Raw genomic sequence first — 21,125 nt, forward strand, 5'->3', positions numbered from 1 at the left:
TCACAATACATTACAATGTCTCGCTGAATCCGGCAATTATTATTACAATTAATTATTACATAGAAATTAAATCAGGCAATGGCTCTGGCTTAGGAGCGCGGGCAGCTTCGCGAGCTGAATCATCCTCCTTGCCCCTGTAAGCGTTGTTGCTCCCCGAGTTACAGCAGTTTAGGGTGACATTGGTTGAACAGTCGCTGCAGGGGAGGCAGCCGCCGAAGCAGCTAAACAGCTTCGACCAGGTCGGGAATTTCATCCTGGACCAGCTCGTGTTTCGTGGGTGTGAGACAATAGAAATCGATAGAGTACTACCACTAAAGCAAAGAAAGAAAAGCTTCCTCCGTGGGTTTCGTGGGTTTGACGCAGATTCAGGCAGAATGCGACGATTCCAACAAATACATGCAACAATGGGGGTACCCGTGTCGCAGATCTGCGGCTGCTGGTGGAGAAGCCCGGGGATGTTGGTGGTGAAGGGAGCTGTGGTCCCCGTGTCGCAGATCCGCGGCTGGTGGTGGAGAAGCCCGCTGGAGGAGGCGCCGCAGATCTGCCGGTGTCGACCGCCGTGATCTCCGAAGCGGTGCACTCCGGGAGCGCGGCGGTCTCGGAGGATGCGCCGAGGAGGGTGATGCCGAGCGCCGCGGTCTCCAGCACGCTGGGGAGGGGGATTTTGGTGGTGGCGAGGTCCTCGGTCTCCGGGACGCTGGGGAGGGGGATTTCAGCCGTGGTCATCTCGTTCAGCAGTACATCTCGTGACTATAATTTTCTGTCGATAAATAGCCGGGACGCGTCTCGCTTTACTTTACTGAGACAAATGGGAGACGGGCCATTGGAAGGCGCGTCTCAGATCGCGCAGATGGGAGACGCGCCATTGGATGGAACGTCTCAGATCATGTGGGCTCGAGTTCGCCATCGGCCAGGCGCTCGGCGTCTCGCTTACAAATGGGAGACGCGCTGCTGGAAGGCGCGTCTCAGATCATGCAGATGGGAGACGCGCCATTGGATGGAACGTCTCATGCAGATGGGAGACGCGCCATTGGATGGAACGTCTCAGATCATGCGGATGGGAGACGCGCCACCGGATGGCTCGTCTCAGATCATGGGTTTCTTGCATTTTTTCCCACCTCAGACAAGACCCGCCTGGGGGTCTGGAGGTCCGAACAAGCTGTCCGAACTTGCAGTCTGATACTTTGGTGGTGCGGCTGGGTGGATCTTGGGAAAGTGGTGCTGGCGGATGTGCGGCTGGGTGGATCTGCCGCGGCGGGCGGTGGAGATCTCGTGGGGAGCGTGTCACGGCGGGCGGCTGGAGCACGATCGTGCCTCTTCTTGCTGTCGTGTGTCGCGGGGGCAGTGGCAAGGTACCTCCGACATGATATCGATTAGTTTGGGCCAATAAAATTTAGCGCAACTCTAGATCTAAATGACCGTCGTACTTGATATTTTTTCTAGCACATGATATCATGTCATTTGCCATCTAACAATATTTGACTTAAACACTAGTTGTGCATGGCCTCAAACTATGAGAATCCTAACGTTTTGATTTCATATTCTATATAAATGTCGTATCGGCGTTGGATGTATGGTCCACGCCTTTGCAAGGAGTTTATGGATGGTGTTGAAGCCTTCATTAAGAACGCGAAGAAAGATATGGTGGACAATGGTATACAGTATCTCTATTGCCCATGCAAAAATTGCAAAAATGAGAAGCGATATCTTCAAGAGCACGTGTTGAAATCACACTTGATCAAACGTGGATTCATGGAGGATTATCAATGTTGGAATAAACACGGTGAAGAAGGACTTAATGAAGCAGAGAGTAGGGATTCCTATGTGGAGAGGGAGGTCCATAGCGTTGTCGAAGAAGAGGACGACGATGTGGATGAGGCGGATATACTAGGGTTGAGCAATGCCGACATCATGGAACAGGTAGTACTCAAACCCGGCCCCATAATAAAGCTTACAATTAGTATAATAAGGTCGTGCTAATATGACTTTTCATGTCTGGCTTGACAGGTTGATAACATAGAGGAGATGGTTTGCAATGCTGACAGACACGGCGACGATGAGTTCAAAGGAGGCGAATTCGGAAAGTACAAGAGGATGATCGAAGACTCTAAGAAACCTTTCTATCCTGGTTGTGGATTGAAATACTCAAGGCTATTTGCGATGGTGAAGCTTTTCCAGTTGAAAGCAATCCACGGATGGAGTGATGGCAGTTTCAAGGAGTTGTTAGCACTCCTTAAGGACATGCTTCCACAAGGCAACACCATCCCTGAGACCGTTTACGAGGCCAAACAGATTATCTGCCCGTTGGGATTAGAGGTGGAAAAGATCCATGCGTGCAAGAATGATTGCATTCTCTATCGTGGCTCGAATTATCAGGACCTTGAGAAGTGCCCTGTTTGTGGACTCGATCGATTCAACCGTAGAAAAGATGGTGGTGATGATGAGGACTGCAACAGAACAAAGGGCGGACCTAAAAAGGTGTTTTGGTACTTTCCAATTGTTCCACGATTGGTGCGCTGGTTTGCAAACAAAAAGGAGTCAGAATTGTTGCGATGGCACAAGGAGAAGCATAAGGTGGACGGGTTGATAAGACATCCTGCTGATGCCACACAATGGCGGAACATAGATTTGCGATATCCTAAATTTGCGGAAGATCCGAGGAATATTAGGATTGCAATGAGCACAGATGGCATGAACCCATTCATGAACAATAGCACACATAGCACCTGGCCAATTGTTCTGACGATATACAACCTTCCGCCTTGGTTGTGTAACAAACGGAAGTACATTATGCTGTCGGGCTTGATACCGGGGCCACATCAACCTGGGAATGACATCGACACTTATTTCAGTCCTTTGGTTGACGATCTGAAATTGCTGTGGTGTGAAGGAGTGGATGTCTGGGATGAGTACAAGCGTGAGTACTTTCAGCTTCGAGCCATTTTGTTCGCGACTATCAGTGACTCTCCAGCGGCACGGAACTTGTCCGGACAGAGCAAGAAAGTAGGTTGCGGGTGCCCACATTGTTTGAGAGAGACAGACTCTGAGTACTTGAGTGAGTCAAAAAAAATAGTGTACATGGGACATAGACGCTACCTTGGAATGAAACACCCGTTCCGGAACATGTGTGATCACTTCAACGGTAAGGCCGAGAAGAGGCGTCCTCCTCCGCATTTCTCAGGTCATGATGTCTACGAAATGGTTAAGAATGTCCATGTTGTCCTCGGTAAGCGAAAAGGAGAGAAGAAAGGCAAGAGGGGCAAGAAGGTCGTTGTTGAAGAAGATGACATGTGGAAGAAGCAGTCGATTTTCTGGGAGCTACCGTATTGGAAGGACTTAGACATCCGTCACTCTATTGATGTGATGCACGTGGAGAAGAATGTCTGTGAGAGCCTTCTCAGCACATTGCTTAACATGGACGGAAAAACGAAAGATCACGCACATGCACGAGCTGATCTGAAGAAAATGAAAATTAGAGAAGAGTTGTGGCTCAATGATGACTCCGTTAAAGGAATGGAGCTGCCCACATCATGCATCACCCTTTCAAAGAATGAGAAGAAGGAGTTTTGCGAGTTCTTGAAAAGTGTGAAAGTTCCAACTGGCTACTCAACCAACGTCTCGAAGCTTGTATCAATGCCTGATCTAAAGCTATCTCCCGGCATAAAGTCTCATGATTACCATGTATTGCTGACGCAGATGATTGCCGTAAGAATTCAGAATATCCTACCGGTCAATGTTCGGGAGGCTATTATGAACCTTTGCTTTTTCTTTAATGCAATTGGTCAAAAGGTTTTAAGTGAAGAAGATCTTGAGTCATTGGAAAAGAAGCACTATGAAACTTTGTGCGTTCTTGAGATGTATTTTCCACCTGCCTTTTTCGATATCAGCCTTCATTTCACGGGCCATCTTATCAAGGAGATAAAGCTACTTGGTCCTGTGTTCCTTCACCAGATGTATGCGTACGAGAGATTCAACGGCATCTTGAAGTCACTAGTAAGAAATCGAGCTTTCCCCGAGGGCAGCATGGTACAAGGATATTGTACAGAGGAAGCCATTGAGTGGGCTCTAAACTACGCTGACCCGAGTAACCCGGTTGGTGTTCCCAAGTCTCGTCATGAGGGGAGGCTCACAGGCACGGGGACGATCGGGAAGAAGGCTATAATTCCAGATCGAGATTTATTTCATAGGGCTTATTTCCACGTGTTGCAACAAATGGACATTGTGTCTGAGTACTTCGATGAGCACAAGGAGCTGTTGCTTAGAGAGAATCCTCTACACAGTGAATCATGGTTAGCAAAGGAACACATGAACAAATTCTGTGGTTGGCTCCGGAATCGAATTTCACGATCAGATACTCCTATAAGTGAACAACTCAAAATTTTGGCTCTTGGTCCTATATTCACCGTTATGACATACCAAGGGTATGACATAAATGGATACACGTTCTACACCGAACGACAAGATAAGAAAAGCATGTATCAGAATAGTGGTTTACGTGTTGATGCTTACGATGTTAACGGAGAGGACAAAACTGCGTACTATGGTCAAATACAAGAGATATGGGAGCTTGACTTTCACGGTTTTAAAATTGCTCTTTTCCGTTGCAATTGGGTTGATGCAAATAGAGGTGTACAAAAAGACAAGTACGGGTTCGTTAGTGTCGATCTTAGCCGTCACGGATACAAGACGGACCCTTTCGTCCTCGCACAACATGTGGCTCAAGTGTTCTATGTTTCCGACACCACAAACAAAAGACTCAAGGTGGTTATACCTGGAAAACGGCGAATCGTCGGTGTTGAGAATGCGATCGACGAGGAAGAGTTCGATCAGTTTGATGAGATACCTCCTTTCGCCACCTCAATGATCAAGCCAAGAATACCATCGGCCAACGAAACTCCCTACTTGCGCAACGACCATAAAGAAAAGTTAAGAATTTCAAAAAACCAAGGGAACAACGGAAAGTAGCAAAATGATTGGGCACACAATGTATATTAATTGTTCCTTTGTCAAGTATGGGAATTGTGTGACTTTAATTGTTCCTTTGTGAAATATGGTAAAAGTGTGACTTTAATTGTGCCTTTGTGAGATATGATAATGTGTGAATATTTGTGAAGTACGAATTCATATTTGTGAGATATGAATATGTGTGAATTTTCAGTTCCAGAACTGAATGGTTGTGACTTTAATTGTTCTGGACATTCAGTTCTGGAACTGAACAAGAAAGGCGAGACGCGCGTTACCTACGGCGCGTCGCTCATATAACAATGCTCGACGAGCCGTAGGTAACGCGCGTCGCTCATAAAACCTACTCCGGGAGGAACCCAGGGACCCTGGGGCACTTGTGCCTAAAGAGAGAAAACAAAAAAAAGTTACCCCGGTTGGGGGTCCGGGGCCACCGGGCTCAACCCGCAGGGTACCACGAACAGATTGAACGGGTTCGACCGGCAAGGGAGCCCTCGGGCCCCAGACCCACACCGCCAGCATGGGCAAAGAGAGGAAACTGCGGCTCAAAGGTACATGTATTGTAAATTCGAAATGGCGAAGACCGCCCAATCTTATAAGCTGGACGCACTCGCCTTGCGTTGGCGAGGTGGGACAAAATCCCCTCCCAACACGCGCCTGATCAGGCAACCATCTCGGGGGCATCAAAGGCGAGACGCGCGTTACCTACGGCTCGTCGCGCATATCATCATGCGCGACGCGCCGTAGGTAACGCGGGTCGCGCATAAGACCACGAACAGATTGAACGGGTGAGCCCTCGGGGCCCAGTCCCACACCAATGCGCGACGGGCCGTGGGTACCGCGCGTCGCGCATTCCCCGGTATCTGCAATTATTTTTCCGGTTCTAAGGGGGTCCGGGCAGAACCTAGAGGGTCCGAGCGGAAAACACTTGTGCCTAAAGAGAGAAAACAAAAAAAAGTTACCCCGGTTAGAACGCGCCGCTCGGCCTTCTTGGGACTTAGGTCAAATTTTCAAATCGTTCACACCCGTTCTCTGCTCCCCGCCGCCGCGCCGTCCTCTCGCGCCGCCCATCGTCGTTGAGCCAGACCGTCACTCCCTCGCGGCCGTCGTCCCCGGCCCCGCAGCGCCGCTCCGCGCTATCGGCGCCCCCCGGGCCCGAGCTCCCGTCCCCGCGAGTGCCGCCGCCGTCGAGCCTTCCCCGAGCCGTCGCGCCGGCGTCCCCGGCCCCGCGGCGCCGCCCCAAGCCACCGTAGCGTCGTCCACTGCCGCCGTAGGTGAGCTTTCCCCCTTTCTAATTAGTCAGTGTTCATACCCTACATATGGATGTATGAGGCAAGAAACATCTTCCATGGACACACATAGTATGTTTTGCTACACAGAATTGAAAACAAATCAAATTATCAAGAGCAAAAAGAGACCAACCTAGCCAAATAAAAAAAAAAGAGCGGTTAATGACCAAAGATTAAGTCATATATTTCAAAAAATGGAGATTACTTTGCGAGAATATGTATCACTAAAGCATTAAGCATGTCTAGGCCTAGGTATGGGATTCATGCGGTTACTCTATGGTTGTATCTGATTCGGAGCGTTTACTCTATGGTTGTATCTGTTTTTTTTCTTTCTCGTGTAGCACGATGTCCAGTGGTCCGGACAGTGTGCAGCAAGCTGCAGGCGGTGAGGACAGTGTGCAGCAACCTACAGATGACAGAGCATCATCAGGACGGCCGGCACGGTCACAGTCAGGAGCTAGCACGTCTGGTGCTGGCAGAAAGAAAAGGTCACAGACAAGGTGGCCATCAGATGTGAAAAGTTGTGGCCGGCTCAATTCTGAGGCAGCACCCGAAGACCCGTCAATCTTGGTGAGATTAGCACGGGTTTGTGGCCTCACTGCCCGGCAAAGGGTGCCACTCACCTTGGAACATTTCGATGACTTGTCTTGGGACGACAAAAAGAGAATCTTCGAAAACAATATTCAACCCTATGTTGAATATCCGATAGAGTTGCACGATAAGGCTACGAAGCATGCTATAAAGATCATCTCTAAAGCCTGGAGGAGCTACAAGAACAAGTAAAGTGTTGTCACTTACTATTGTCATTTACTAACATTTTTTCATTATCTACTGTCACTTATGCAGATTTATTGTTTTGTCGTGCAGGCTTTTAAAGTGTTGGAAGAAGAAAGAGAATCCTTTTGACAAGTATGCGGACTTGACCAAAGAAGCCTGGGACGAGCTTGTTGAAAAGTGGAATACTCCCGAGTTCCAACAGTCAAGTGAGTATTTTCGGGGTCTCCGAGCGCGGAACGAGCTTGACCACCACCTTGGCTCAGCGGGATATGCTTGAAAGCAACGCAAGTGGGAGCAGGAGGATGAGATGCTGGCAGAGAGGGGCATTGAGAATCCCTATGAATCGTTTGAGGGACGGCTGGCACCATTTATGCGTGCTAGGTCAAAGCTCATGGAGGATGGCAATATCAATTTCTACAGCACGAGTGCTGAGGAAGTTGCTCAAAGGGCTTTGATAGAGAGCAGCCAAGGTTCAAATGAAGGAGTGAGGGAGTTTGATGCGCTCACCAGGGCTTTGGGAACCCGTGAGCAACGGGGTCGTGTCCGTGGTGTTTCCAGTCAGTTGACCTGGAAGGAGGGGTTCCCTGAACACAAAGGCAGATACCGGAAGCGGACTCGAGACTCCTCATCAAAGGTTGACATAGATGAGATCAAAAAGCAGGTGAAGATGGAGATGTATGGAGAGCTAAAGACTGATATCGAGTCTCAGGTGACGGTGAAGATGTTTGGAAAGCTAAAGACCATCTTCGAGTCTCAGGGATTGTCATTCCCTGATTTGCTGGGGAGTACGATGAGTGAAGAGAGAAGGGACATCTTCGCTTGTACTGCAGCGGGTGCTTCTTAGAGTAGAGGGACAGAGAGGGCAATTGTGCCTACATCAGTGGAGCCGGATACGATAGATGGCTTGGCTCGTCCGACCCGATGCAGTCTTCTCGTGCAGCTGGTCGGAGATTCATCTTTCATGGAGGTCGGGAACGGGCTTGTGTATCCCGGTATGTCCCAGCTTGAAGGTGTCCAGGTCAGTGCATTGGTCTTTGCCTCTCTTTTCTTTTCTCCTATTTTTTTTGTTTTTTTTTTCTTTTGGTATGTACAACTTGCTTAAGATTTAAAGGCTTTATTGTTGTTGTTGTTGTTGCAGGTTAGGGCTGATTGTGCTGTGGTCAAGATTGACTACGTGCATGAGTTTGCTAAGAATATCAAGCTGGAGGTGCCACCAGATGACATGACCACCACTTTGCGGGATGCAGTTGCGAGAAGGGTTCAGTGGCGGAGAGCTGGTATTCATATTGATCCAGCAGATGCAGATTCAGTACCGACCAGTCAACCTCAGCCACAGAGTGCTGCAGTGCCACCGACGTTTTCTGAGCCATGCCCACAGCTGCCGGATACACGGGAAGCGTTACCGGATCCGCATCCTCCTGTCCCTACTCAGCCTCAGGTTACCCCCCTCCACCTGTTCCGACAGAGCCAGCTACCGCTCCCAAGAAGCCAAGCAAGGCTAATCCTGTGAGGAAGAAGCAGAGTAGGCCGATGGCGACGAAGCGGGAGATCTCAGAGGGTAAGAAAAAGGTGGAGCGGATAAAACAACCGGTCACAAGGGCTTACACTTCTGAGAATCCAAAGTACAGGGTTGGAAAGGCCTTGCTTAGTGTCTCTGAGCTTCGGGCAGCAGGTCAATATTGTGTGGACCTGCACAACTACTACATGCAAAATGTCAATCAAGCTGAGGAAATCATGGTGTCATTCGAAGAGCGGCACTTTCTGCAGCTTGAGGGCAAAGGCAACATCTTTATTGTTGCCTAGAGCGATTTGTTCGACCTTTTCAACCTCGACGCTTTGGATCTTTCTCTCATTCGGTGCTTTGCATTGTAAGTCGATTAAGACTTGTTTCCATTTCAATGCATTTGATATACGTTCAACAATTTAAGTCGTTTCTATTTCAATTCATATGGATCGTGTAGGTACATGCAACAAGAGACAAGGCATCGAACCGGAAAGAAGTGTGGGTACATGGACCCACAGCTGATGACGGTGACATTTATGAATTCAGATAGAGATAGCTTGGTCAGGTGCGCACATGCAACAATTAAACTTGTTTTCATTTCAACTTGTAGCCACATGTAGTCACTTGTTTCCATTTAACACATGTAACCGCTTGTTTCCATTTCAACTTGGTTAGGTACATGGTGAAGTGCATGCGAGTACATGCTGACAAGGAGCACATTGTGGTGCCGTACAACCCAGGCAACCATTGGGTTACACTCATCATCAATGTCAGGAGCAAGCAAGTCTTCTACCTTGACTCGAGCATTCCATCAGATGAGTCGGGCGCGCCTCAGATACGTGATTATTCTGTAGTCATCTCAATCCTTGACGAGTAAGTTTGTTGTTTGCTTTAGTTTTTTATCATTTGCCCATTTCAGAAGCATTTGTAATATAACATCCGGATGTCTGTGTTTAGGTCTCTTGACAGGCATCTTAGGGCCAAAGAAGGATACAAAGAGCAACGTCAAGCTGCGTTTACACATCACACCGCGTGGACGGTAACTACTATAACTAAATCGCTTTACTATTACGATGTTTTCTTGGTTCTAAGTGTCGCAAAATGCTAATTTCTATCTATCTTTGACATGTAGTGCACACGGCAACCCTCGGGTAACTCATGTGGGTTCTATGTTTGCCACAATATGCTTCTAGTTGCAGAGAAACCGGATTTCACGGTAAGAATTATCACGTGTTCTAATTAAAAAATATCTGTCTTCATCTTGTATTCTAACTGCTTGTAATTATATTTCGAAAGACGAAGATGATTATTTCAATCAAACGACGCTTGGTAACGTGAAGGATATCCGAGAGAGGCTAGCGGGGTTCCTCATGATGGAGGTGATCAACACAAAGGGGGAGTTCCATTCACGATAACACGGCAGGCGACATTGAGCTAGATTGAGAGACTTGCTTTGCATGTACTCTATTGTTCTTATCGATCATTGTTGCTAATTGATTGTACATGTGTTATATAATACTATCTTTCCTTGTGTGTATCGCAATGTGTGAATTGTATGGATGCGTGCGATGATTGCGGTGAATTCTGTGAATTGAAATCTTTTGCAGGTATTTGATTGCAGCTGCCAAATCCTGGCTAGTTCCAGGATGCAGCTGGGGAAAAAAAAGACCCCTGTTGGAGGTAGACTAATTCAAGACGCGCCTCGCTTAGGCCGCGACTCTCAATAGGTTCCCAGGGGCGCCTGTGTGAAGCCAAGGCGAGACGTGCCGTAAGTGAGGCGCATCTCGCATCTGTGACTAATGCGAGACCCGCCTAACCTAGAGCGCGTCTCGCATTTGGCTCCCAGGGGCGCCTGTGTAAAGCCAAGGCGAGACGCGCCGTAAGTGAGGCGCGTCTCCCATCTTTGACTAATGCGAGACCCGCCTAAACAAGAGCGCGTCTCGCATTTGGCTCCCAAGGAAGCCTGTGTGAAGCCAAGGCGAGACGCGCCGTAATTGAGGCGCGTCTTGCATTTTGGTAATCTGAGACGCGTGTGAGGCTCGTCTCAGATTACTTTTTAATCTGCGATGCGGTAATGCGGGACGCGACCCCTGCGCGTCTAGCATTTTGCCTAGGGCGCGTCTCAGATTAGAGCGTCTGGCGTAGTGTGTGTTGCAGCCGGCTAATAGCATGTTGTGCTTCTGTTCTTTCTCATCTCTCTTCCAATTCAGTATTTGGCACTTTATTTAACCCGTCTATTTATCTTGTTGTACTTGCTCTCAGCGCGTTATTCGCGACCAGCGGTCAATTTATATTTGAGGCAAAAACGATACGTGACTCCGCGTGACGGGAGCTCTATTTTCCCTGCGCGTGAGGCTGACGCGCCAGAGGCACGTGTCCTGGAGCAACTGGTGCTAAGTACTTTTTTTTTACTTATGCCGTTGTGTACAGTAACTTAAGTGTTTACATCCTATAAATTCTAATGCAGATGAGAGGAGCAGGTTTTGTGCGTACAAGTTGGATCTCTTCAAGCCGTATGACAGAGCTGAATGGTGTTTTCTTCGCAACGCGTTATTGAAACTGGGCTTTCAGAGTACATGGGTGGATCGGCTTATGACTTGTGTCACCTCGGTTCGCAACACTGTTCGTTTCAATGGTGTCATGTCGGCACCCTTTACACCAGCTCGTGGTCTACGGCAAGATGACCCTCTTTCGCCATACCTGTTCCCTTTTATCGCTGATGGTTTATCCACCTTGATCAACAGAAAAGTAGCCACAGGTGCACTTAGGGAGCTAGTGGTCTGCCGCAATGCTCCGGGTGTTTCACATCTCCTTTTTGCAGATGATACGTTGTTGTTCTTTAGAGCTTCAACTGGTCAAGCTGAGGTGGTTAAGGAGATATTGTCGACCTATGGCAAATGCACGGGGCAACAAATTAACCCGGCAAAGTGTTCCATCATGTTTAATGAAAAAATGCAGCCAGCACTGAAGGAGCAAGTTAAATCTATATTGCAAGTGGAGAAGGATGTGCTTGACGCACGGTACTTGGGACAGCCAACGCCGAAAGAGAGAATGAAGGGGGACCGTTTCCAGCACTTGAAGGATCGGCTCAGCAAATGTCTCAAGGACTTCTCGGAGAAACACATGTCCAGTGCAGCGAAAGAGGTCCTCATTAAGTCGGTGGCCCAAGCGCTGCCAACATACATCATGGGAGTTTTTAAGCTCCCTTTGGGCATGTGTGATGATCTGACGAGCATCATTAGGAATTTCTGGTGGGGTGTGGAAAATGGCAAGAGGAAGACAGCTTGGATTGCATGGGAAGAAATGATACAGAAGAAATGTTGTGGCGGCCTGGGCTTCAAAGATTTAAGGCTGTTCAATCAGGCTATGCTGGCTCGGCAGGCCTGGCGCCTGATTCAGTTCCCGGACAGCTTATGTGCCCGCTTGTTAAAAGCAAAGTACTTTCCGCGAGGGAACTTAGTTGACACTGCTTTCTGCTCAAATGCTTCTGCAACTTAGCAAGCCATACTGCAGGGGCTGGAGCTTCTCAAGCAAGGCATAATTTGGCGAGTCGGTAATGGAACACAAATCCGCATATGGCGTGATCCATGGATACCAAGGGAGCTGTCGCTCAAGGTGACATCTCGACAGGGGAGGTGTCGCTTGCGGTGGGTGTCGGAGTTGCTGGATATTGATGGAAGGGGATGTGATTTTAATAAGATAAATCAAATATTCAACCAGCCTGATACCGAGGAAATTGCAAAGATCAAAATTCCTACGAGGCTGTCGGAGGACTTCATAGCGTGGCACCGGGAGAAGAGTGGAGTCTTCTCGGTGCGCAGTGCTTACAACCTGGCTCTCAAACTCAAGCTGGGTCGGGGGGTGCAGGCGTCTAGCTCAGCCCCAGACCGAGCGAGGAAGCTGTGGCAACGTGTGTGGAGCGGCCATGTGCCACTAAAAGTAAATGTGTTCATATGGAAGTTGGCCAGAAATATTCTGCCGACCAGGCGTGCCAAATTTGTCCGATGTCTGGAGCCCATCGATAAATGCCCGTTATGTGATCGAGAGCCGGAATCAAGCTACCATGCCACGGTCACATGTCCACAAGCCTAGGGACTCAGTTTGGCTATGCGAGATCACTGTCAGCTGCCGGATGAAGCGTGCTTCGGATACACTGGTCCAGATTGGCTACTGCTCTTACTGGAACAATGTTGGGATACAGAGCGAGATCTTACAAAGCTACTATTGTGGAAGACCTGGTCTATACACAACAACATCACGCATCAGGCAGGACCAACTAGCATACCAGAGGCTTTACATGCTTTATGCTCCATGCAGGCTACTCTAACCGGTATTCTGGAGGAGGGGGAAGGGACCGGAGGGAAAGGGAAGGCGCGCCCTGTTCGTGGGCTGGCAAGAAGAAGCATCTTCGACCGGTGACCACGGAGCAGGAAAGGAAATCCAAATGGGAACCACCCCGACAGGGTGGATAAAGTTCAACGTCGATAGCTTCTTTGTCCAGCAATCTGGTAAAGCGGGTGTTGGAGTAGTAGCTCGCGACAGCAAGGGGGACGTGCTCCTCATGCATGGCGAGTCCTTTTCAACTGTCAGGATGCTGCAGAAGCAGAAGCTCAGGCTTGTTTAGAAGGATTTCGGTTGGCTGCACAATGGACTCATGAACCGGTCATTGTTGAATCAGATTGCGCAAGAATCGTCCAAGCGATGCAAGCAAAGGAAGATCGATCCGCTCTAAGCTTCATCCTGCTGGAAGCCAAGGATCAAGCGCGGATGTTATCGGAGTGGCGAGTTGTCAAGGTGAAAAGAAAGTGTAATCTAGTTGCTAATGAATTAGCTCACTAGAAGGACTACGCATACTGCGGTGTGGTTAGAGCGTGCGCCTGCATACGTGGACGACATCGTCAAGAACGATTGTACTCCTTCTGACTAATCAATAAAGCTCTCTTTTACCCGTGAAAAAGAATTTGATAGCCTTGGTGACCTGATTTTTTCAAATTTTGATCTTTCTAAAAATTTCATGTTTGAATTTCTGGATAAAACCTCTCTCGAATTTAGACTCTAAGCGTCGGCGCCGTGAGTCGTGATGCTGAGCTAGCACACCTCGACGCCGTAACTCACGGCGGCAAGCTGTCTGCCCAGGCAGCTGAGCTGGTGCCGACGTGGCAGCCGGGTCGGCTCCAATCCCCGATCCCTATTTCCTATACGCCGCTACGCGTCTCTCAGACCGCGCCCTCCTCCTCTCTCTCCGCTCGCCGGCCTCCTCCGCCCGGCCAACGCGCGGCCTCCTCCGCCCACCACCCGGCCGCCCGTCCCCCTGCGCGAGCCCCGGCTGCCCGCCCCCGGCGCGAGCACCGGCGCCGAGGGCGGCAACCGAGGGCGCCCCGCCCCGGCGGTGTCGAGGCCGTCGCCGCACCGGGGCTCGCCGCAGCGGAAGCGGTCGGGGAGCCGAGAGAGGAGCGGCGGGGGCGGGAGCCGGAGGGCCAGCCGGTCGCCGGGCCGGCGCACCGCGCACGGATGGCGCCGCGGCCTCTACGGCGACGGCCGCGGGCTCGTCCGGCGGCGGGGAGCGTGCGAGGCAGCAGCCCGGGAAGATGGTGTCCGTGCTCGCGAGGGAGAAGGGGCGCGCGCCGTCGCCCGCAGCGGCGTCAGGGAAGAGGTGGGCGTCTCCGAGTTCGAGCTCTCCCGCGAGGATGGTGCCGGCGAATGAGAATGCTGGCAGCGGACCGGCGGTGGGGCCGACGCCAGCGCTGAGCCGGAGCTCGTCCAGGAAAGCGGAGCAGTCCCCGTACAGGCGCAACCCCATGGCCGAGCTCGACGAGAACTCGCTCCGTAACAACAGCAACACAGTGCCAAGCCGCAGAAGGTAAAGATGTGATCAAATAAAGCTCGATTTTTTTTATTTCTTGCAATTCTTGCAGCTCCTCGAGGACATCCAGAACTACCACCAGCAATCCACCTCTGTTGCTGTCCCCGCCACGCCCGCGACGCCGTCCTTCTCGCTCCCGGCGTGCGTCGCCAAGGCATGCTCCATCGTCGACGCCGTGGCCGACTTCAACTCCTCGTCGTCGGAGAACCGCACCTACGAATACGAGCCCGGCCTCTCCGCCGACGACAAGGGCTCCGTCAACGCGCCGCTCGGCAGCGTCGAGCCGAGCGCCGCGCGAAAGCAGGTGCAGCCGGTGTGGGACTGCTGAGTGCTGACCCTGTCGGCTGCTGGCCCGCTGCGTTGGGTTCCAAACGTACGAGGCCGAAGTTGACTGGATGGACAAGAACAAATGGGGGCACGTCGGCGCCTTAGCCCACGGCGCCGAGGTGTCTGCAACGAGGGTTGGTACATATTTCGGTGCCATGAGCCACGGCATCGAGACCTATAATCTTAGCTCCGTGAGTTATGGTGGGCGACTCAGGGTTCAAATATGGGATTAAGTCGCCTAAAAGATACAAACGTGAATATTTTTTTTAAAAGATTAAATTACAAAAAATATGGCTCGGTGACTCCCATTTTCTTCGGCGATAAGGAGGTAACGTATTATACTCCAACAGCGGGGTCTCAAATCATGTTATTTACAACTAATTGGAGAAAGATTGGAGCGGAGATATTGAGGAAAGAAGTCTCTGCCAGTTAGATTTCGTGGCAAAAGAGAGATATAATCCAACCAATTAAGTTCTATATCTAGAACCCGGAAGACTGGATCCTAAATTGATTTGTCAGTTTTTTATAAAATAGGACTCCTATTGGAGGTTATTTTTTTCTCTTAAACCCTATATTTCAAGATAGGACCCAATTTAGAACTCCTACTGGATATGCTCTTACTGTATTAGTCACCGGATCAGCCCATCCAACGAAGACGACACCCAGCGGTTTTCACCATCTTTTTGACAAATCAGTTTTCGGCTGGGCTGCTTTGCGTTCAATGCCATGGCTGGCTTTCGCCGCGGTGCGCGACCTGCTCGCCTCGGCGCCGCCGGCCCGCTGGTATTGTTTATCCTCCGACTCCTCCGAGCCATGGCGTTCTCTTCCTACTGGTATTGGTGACGCCAGTGATTGCTACAGCTTGTGGAGGCGGGATTGGCTGGAGCTGCCATAGCAGGCATGGCCGGTTCATGGCGCCGCCGGCAGGTCGCAGCTCGCGACGCCTGGCTTCCGCCGCGGCGCGCGACCTGCTCGCCTCGGCGCCGCCGGCTTGCTGGCATTTTTTGTGCTTCGAGCGATGGCGTTCTCTTCCTACCGGTATTGGTCGCGCACAGTGATTGCTCCAGCTGGTGGGGGCAGGGTTGGCTGGAGCTGCATCCACGCATGGCGGGCTCTCTTGCGCCTGCTTCCTCCGAGCTTTATTCGCCCTCCGTTCCGGCTCCGGCGACGGCCGCCACCTCGCGGAGGCGAATGGACTTCCGCTCCACCTCTGCCGGCTCTCCCGTTCCCCGGAATTCCCCTACGGCGTCCCCTCTGTACTCCATCTCTCTTGAGATGCTAATCAGCTCAGCGGTGGTCGGCCGGGCTTGGGCTAGCGACCTGGCGCGTATGCAGCTCGCTGGCTGATGACTGGTGCAGCGGCATCTAGAAGAACTGAGGAGAGTGTGGATGGCCAGCTCAGCGCACGTGCCATGGGTGTTTGGCAAGGAAGGTCCCGTCGCGATTGGACACAGTCTCAAAGACGGCCTTCTCCTCGACGTGGTTGTTCCTTCCGTGGCCTCCCATCCTCCTCGTCGTCGCGCATCGGCGCATGCAACTAAACTAATCCTGGAAGCACGACAATGTTCTCATACTGCTTTTCAGATTGTTCGCTTTGAAAGTTTAGACGTCCGAATCAGCAAGATTTGATATTGTTTGATTTCTTGAAAAGCAAGAGTTGTATTTTTTTATAGGAGGGAGTAGGTAGCATGATGAATCGAAGACCACAGCGGCAGGGGCGCCGTCCCTGTGCTGGGCAAGGAGGTCGCTATTGGGGTTGTCGTTTCCGGCAGCGAGCTGGTTCTGCAAGCATATCGACGATCACTGGATCGAGCGCGGACTGCTGGCTGCAGCAGCCACAAGTTGAGCGTATTCTGCAATGTCACCAGGTAAGGCTTCATTTGCTGTCTTTCCTCCATTATCTACTGATTTATGCGGTCTAAATGCCACTACACACATCAAATTTGTAAAAATACCTAATAGAACAATATAGCCAGGCAGTGGCGGAGGACCATGGAGGCAAGGTATGGCAATTGCCATACCTTATTTTTTCTATGGTACTATATTTCTCTTAATTCTTACAGTTAAGTAATGAGCATTTAATAATAGAGAAAAGTAGAAAAAGAAGTAGCCCTCCTCAGCGGTCGTAGAAGTGGGCAAGTGGTCTGTTAGTGATACATCCGCGTGATAAATAGCAAGTTTTGTTGCTTGAAGATTGATTGACTCCGCCGTACCTCAATTTTTATCTGTCCTCCGCCACTGTAGCCAGAAACCTGCGGTTATAGTTGAAAGTTCAGTAAACAAATCTGGAGCCACGCCGTACATGGTCGCGCGCCAGCTGCTGGATCTGCTCCTCCGCTTGCCGACGCTGCTGCTACCATCGCTCTGCTCCACGGATCCACCGCCAGGTGGAGGCAGCCATCTGTGCACTCGCTCAGCTCGAGCCCCTGGTAGCCGGAGCCGAAATCTAGGAAAGAGCGGGTGGTGTCCGGTGGCGCCGACAGTGAGGACTGAGGAGGTTGAGCTGACCGTTGTAGAAGCGGGCGAGCGCGTCGGAGATTTCTGTCACAACCCAAACAAATTAAACATGTTTAAAGGCTAATACCACATCATCATGAGCATCACCCAAGAATTATCATGGCATCATGTGCATGTGTTTAGTTTAGACCATTCATTTTTTCTTACCTTGATTAATGGATGTTGTGAAGAAAGTTTCAAATTTGTTAACTAAGCACTGCCTCAATTATTTCATTAAAATACTAGATTTCAAGTAGTGAATTTTCAATATTTTCCCTAAATTTATTGATTCTTATCCCGAGCCACAAAATTCTTGAAAGTTATGAAAACTGCAAAATTTTTTGAATTTTTGTGTGCAGTACTTATTAGCGTTTTGAGTGTTTGTTATTGCATTTTCTTCTTAATGGTTTAATCTTGCTCCAGTAAAAATTTGAGAAATTTTGGAGCCCGGGAAGTGTTAGTTTTGGAATTTTGAAGTTGGGCAACCTTTTTGATTTAATTTTCTATGCCGGCCCCACCCGTCAGCCGCTGTCAGCTTCCCCGCGCCCCTCCCCGCGCCCCGGGTCCACGCGTCAGCCCCTCCCTCCGTGTCCTCCGCACCTCCGCCCATGCCTGTTGGGCGCCCGCGCGGCGGCGCACGCTGGTTGGGCCATCGTGGACCTTGACCTCCCCCGCGCCGCGCCGCTTCGCTTCCCCCGCCCATTCAAACGCGCCCCTTCTCCTTCCCCCGGCCGAACCCTAGCCCGCCGTCCCCCCCTTTCTCTCCTGCTCCACCGGCCGCCGCAATCCGCCGCCGTCGGCTAGCCTCCGCCCAATCCCACGCGCGCGTAGCATCCCCTGCACCTCCTCGCTCGGCCCCGGCCCTCACTCGCCTCCTTCCTTCCGCGCAGCGGCTCCCAGACGCTCACCCTCCGCCGCCGCCCGCAGCTCCTCGCCGTCCACCGCCCCGCTGCGGGTGAGCGTCTCCACCGCGTTGTGCAGCCCGTGCGCACTCTGCCTGCGCCCGTTCGCGCCCTTGGGCTACGGTCCCGTGCCGGCTGCCGCGACGTCGCGCGCGCGTTCGCGTGCGGGCCGCGCCGTGGCGCGCCCTGGCCGCTCCCGCGGCAAGTCAAGGCCCATGGCTGGCCTTGACTCGGCCCCGGCCCCCAAAGCCCACCGCCGGGGCCCACCTGTCAGCGCCTGGGGGGTGCTGACCCGGTGGCCCTTGCGTTTTTCAGCAGTGTTATTTTGTTTAATTATGCTGTGAACTTGTAAAATGCATAGAAAATGTTCTAGGTCTCCAAAAATTATGAAACTAGATTTGTTTGATTCCTCTGTAATAGATCTAGGTAGAAAAATTAAGTTTGAGCATGTTAAAGCTTTGTACAATTATTTAAATTTTGTCCTTTCCAAATCTAGTTAAATGCTTAACTATTTTTGTGATGCTCTAAAAATATTAAATTAATCTTTTTTAGACTCCCTGCTAAAAATGCTAGTTTTTGGTGCAGCTTGTGCAATTATTTCCCGATTGTTTGTTACAGTTTTAGCGTGTTTTTGTATTTCCTGCTTGCAAGCTTGTTTACCTTATAACTTTTGTTGAAAAATGGTAAAATGGCAAAATCACCTTTTTTAACCTATTTATCATGTCTTTTATCTCTGGTAATTCTCTAAGGATTTATGGAAATGCTTTGAATATTGTAAATAGCATAAGTAATTCCACAAAATTAATTTGGCTGCAAATTCAACTCTCATGATTTTCTTTTGAGATCCCCTGTGTGCAGAAATAAAATCATGATTTGTTCTTGCTAAGTTGTTGTGTGAGCAAGGTCGCCTTCGGTCTTAGAATTAAAATTAGTAATCGAGCTTCGATTGTGCCATTGTTTGCATTGCTCCCTTGTGTTGAGTGATACTCTATTTCCATTCCATATCATGCCATCTCATTTTCATATTATTGGCATCATTCTAATGCACACATCTCATTCATGCATTATAGTGACCGAAACGCCGGAGGACGAACCCGTCGAGCTCGCCGAAGCCGTTGAAGCCAAGCAGGGAGCTGAGTTTGTCATTGAACTCGAAGAAAACCAAGGCAAGTAGCTAAGCAGAATCCCTTGACCTGTTTAATTTTATTAGAACTAGTTACCACACTTGGGTATATATATTTATGATATATGTTTATCTATTGCATTGTCGATCCCAATTGCACATGTTTACCTCTTGTTCTTATACCATGTCAGACCCGGGGCCACGGGACTGTGTATGTAACGTAGTTTAAAGAGGTTTAAGAGATTAAGTCCGTCTTATCTCTTATTCATTTTGTTTATCTTTTATTTATCCTGTTTAAATAGGAGGTAAGGCTAACCGATACGGGAGGAATCTACTCGAGATATGTTCTGGTACGATTCCTTAGCACACTCATGGTTAGTAACTAATAAAATGAATAGATGCTTAGCCATGCTTAGAGTGGGTCTATAGTTTGAAAAGAATTATGGAATACAATCACTTTGCTCACTCCATAACTTTTCACCATAATAGCGCTTGTTCGGTTTAAAATGTTGAAAATCGGAACGGTCTAGATGGAAAGTGGTTTCGTGATTTGAGCGGAAGGTAGGATCTAGAGAAAGGAGTCTCGGAGGCATAGTCCGCTTGAATCGATTAAGGACCGTCCGTGGATGACCTCGATTTTGAGCACTTATCGTACTACCACATATCTAATCATGGTATGGATAAACCGATTACCTTCCAAGTTTGATATTTGATGCACGGTCCTAGATGCGTGGCCATAGGGCTTTGTAGAGAGGCTTAGGGGTGTCCCCTGTCAGACCCGGGACCACGGGACTGTGTACATAACGTAGTTTAAAGATGTTTAAGAGATTAAGTCCGTCTTATCTCTTATTTATCTCATTTATCTCTTATTTATCCTATTTAAGTAGGAGATGAAGCTAACCGATACAGAAGGAATCTACTCGAGATATGTTCTGGTACTATTCCTTGGCTGGTGTTGGTTAGGATTCATGTAACCCTAGCCTCCCGGATATATAAGGGGGGACAAAGATCCTCTCAAAACAAGATCTCCAGATCATCCTACACCAAAGGCAATACAAACCATCACACAGGACGTAGCGTATTACGTGCCTCGCGGTCCGAACCTGTCTAAGTTTTGTGTTCATTGCACCTTCGAGTTCTTGATCTCGACATCTCCTCACATAAACTTGCCACCTTGGGTATACCCCTCGATGGGCAGCCGGTAAAACACCGACATCCCTGATGGACCTAGGTGACTCTCCGCGCAAGTTAGGCGTGACGTTCAAAGGTTCCAACTTGTTGGGAAAGGTTGATGCGAGTACCCCCTTGCCTAACGTGATCGGTTGGGCGAGTCGCATGGTTCTTATGTCGTGTGGGTAAAGAAGTACACCCTTGCAAGGTTAAATTAATCAATTCGAATTGCCGCGCTCTCGGTTACGAGCAAGCTCAATATCCACTAAATTCTTCGTAGAAGTTTCGGTTGTGTTCGCTTATGGTGTATCTCCTCATGTTACGCCTTTCGGTCATGGTTTAATAAACTAAAATTTTGAGGTGGTTGGGTAAGATAATAAAAATGCTAGAGAGTTAGGAGTTGAATTAGGAGCTCATTCTTATATAAATCACTTAAGCTAAAGCCTTCTTGTGAGTCTTCCTATGCATAATCCTTGATTACTTTATTCGCGTCAGTATTGTGAGTACCTTTGTACTTATGTTGCTTTGTTAAATAAGTTGCAGGTGAGCTGGAAGTGGTGTTTGACCACTTTTACTCCGCCGATCCCGTTGCGGGTGAGGAGTAGGCCTGATGCGGTCTTGGTGGCGTCCTTGAGCAAGACGCTATCATTCCATCACTTTTTATTTTGTCCGCTGCGCATTCGTGTTGGGTGTCACATTAATCACTAAACTT

At 49.6% G+C, this 21,125-nt stretch overlaps 1 pseudogene; it reads left to right on the top strand.

The window, feature by feature from the left end:
* Nucleotides 1–8,558: 8,558 nt before the first annotated feature.
* On the top strand, nt 8,559–15,081 carry LOC112881187 (annotated as a pseudogene).
* The last annotated feature ends 6,044 nt before the right edge of the window (nt 15,082–21,125 follow it).

The sequence above is a fragment of the Panicum hallii genome, chromosome 2, assembly GCF_002211085.1.
Source record: "Panicum hallii strain FIL2 chromosome 2, PHallii_v3.1, whole genome shotgun sequence".
NCBI lineage: Eukaryota > Viridiplantae > Streptophyta > Magnoliopsida > Poales > Poaceae > Panicum > Panicum hallii.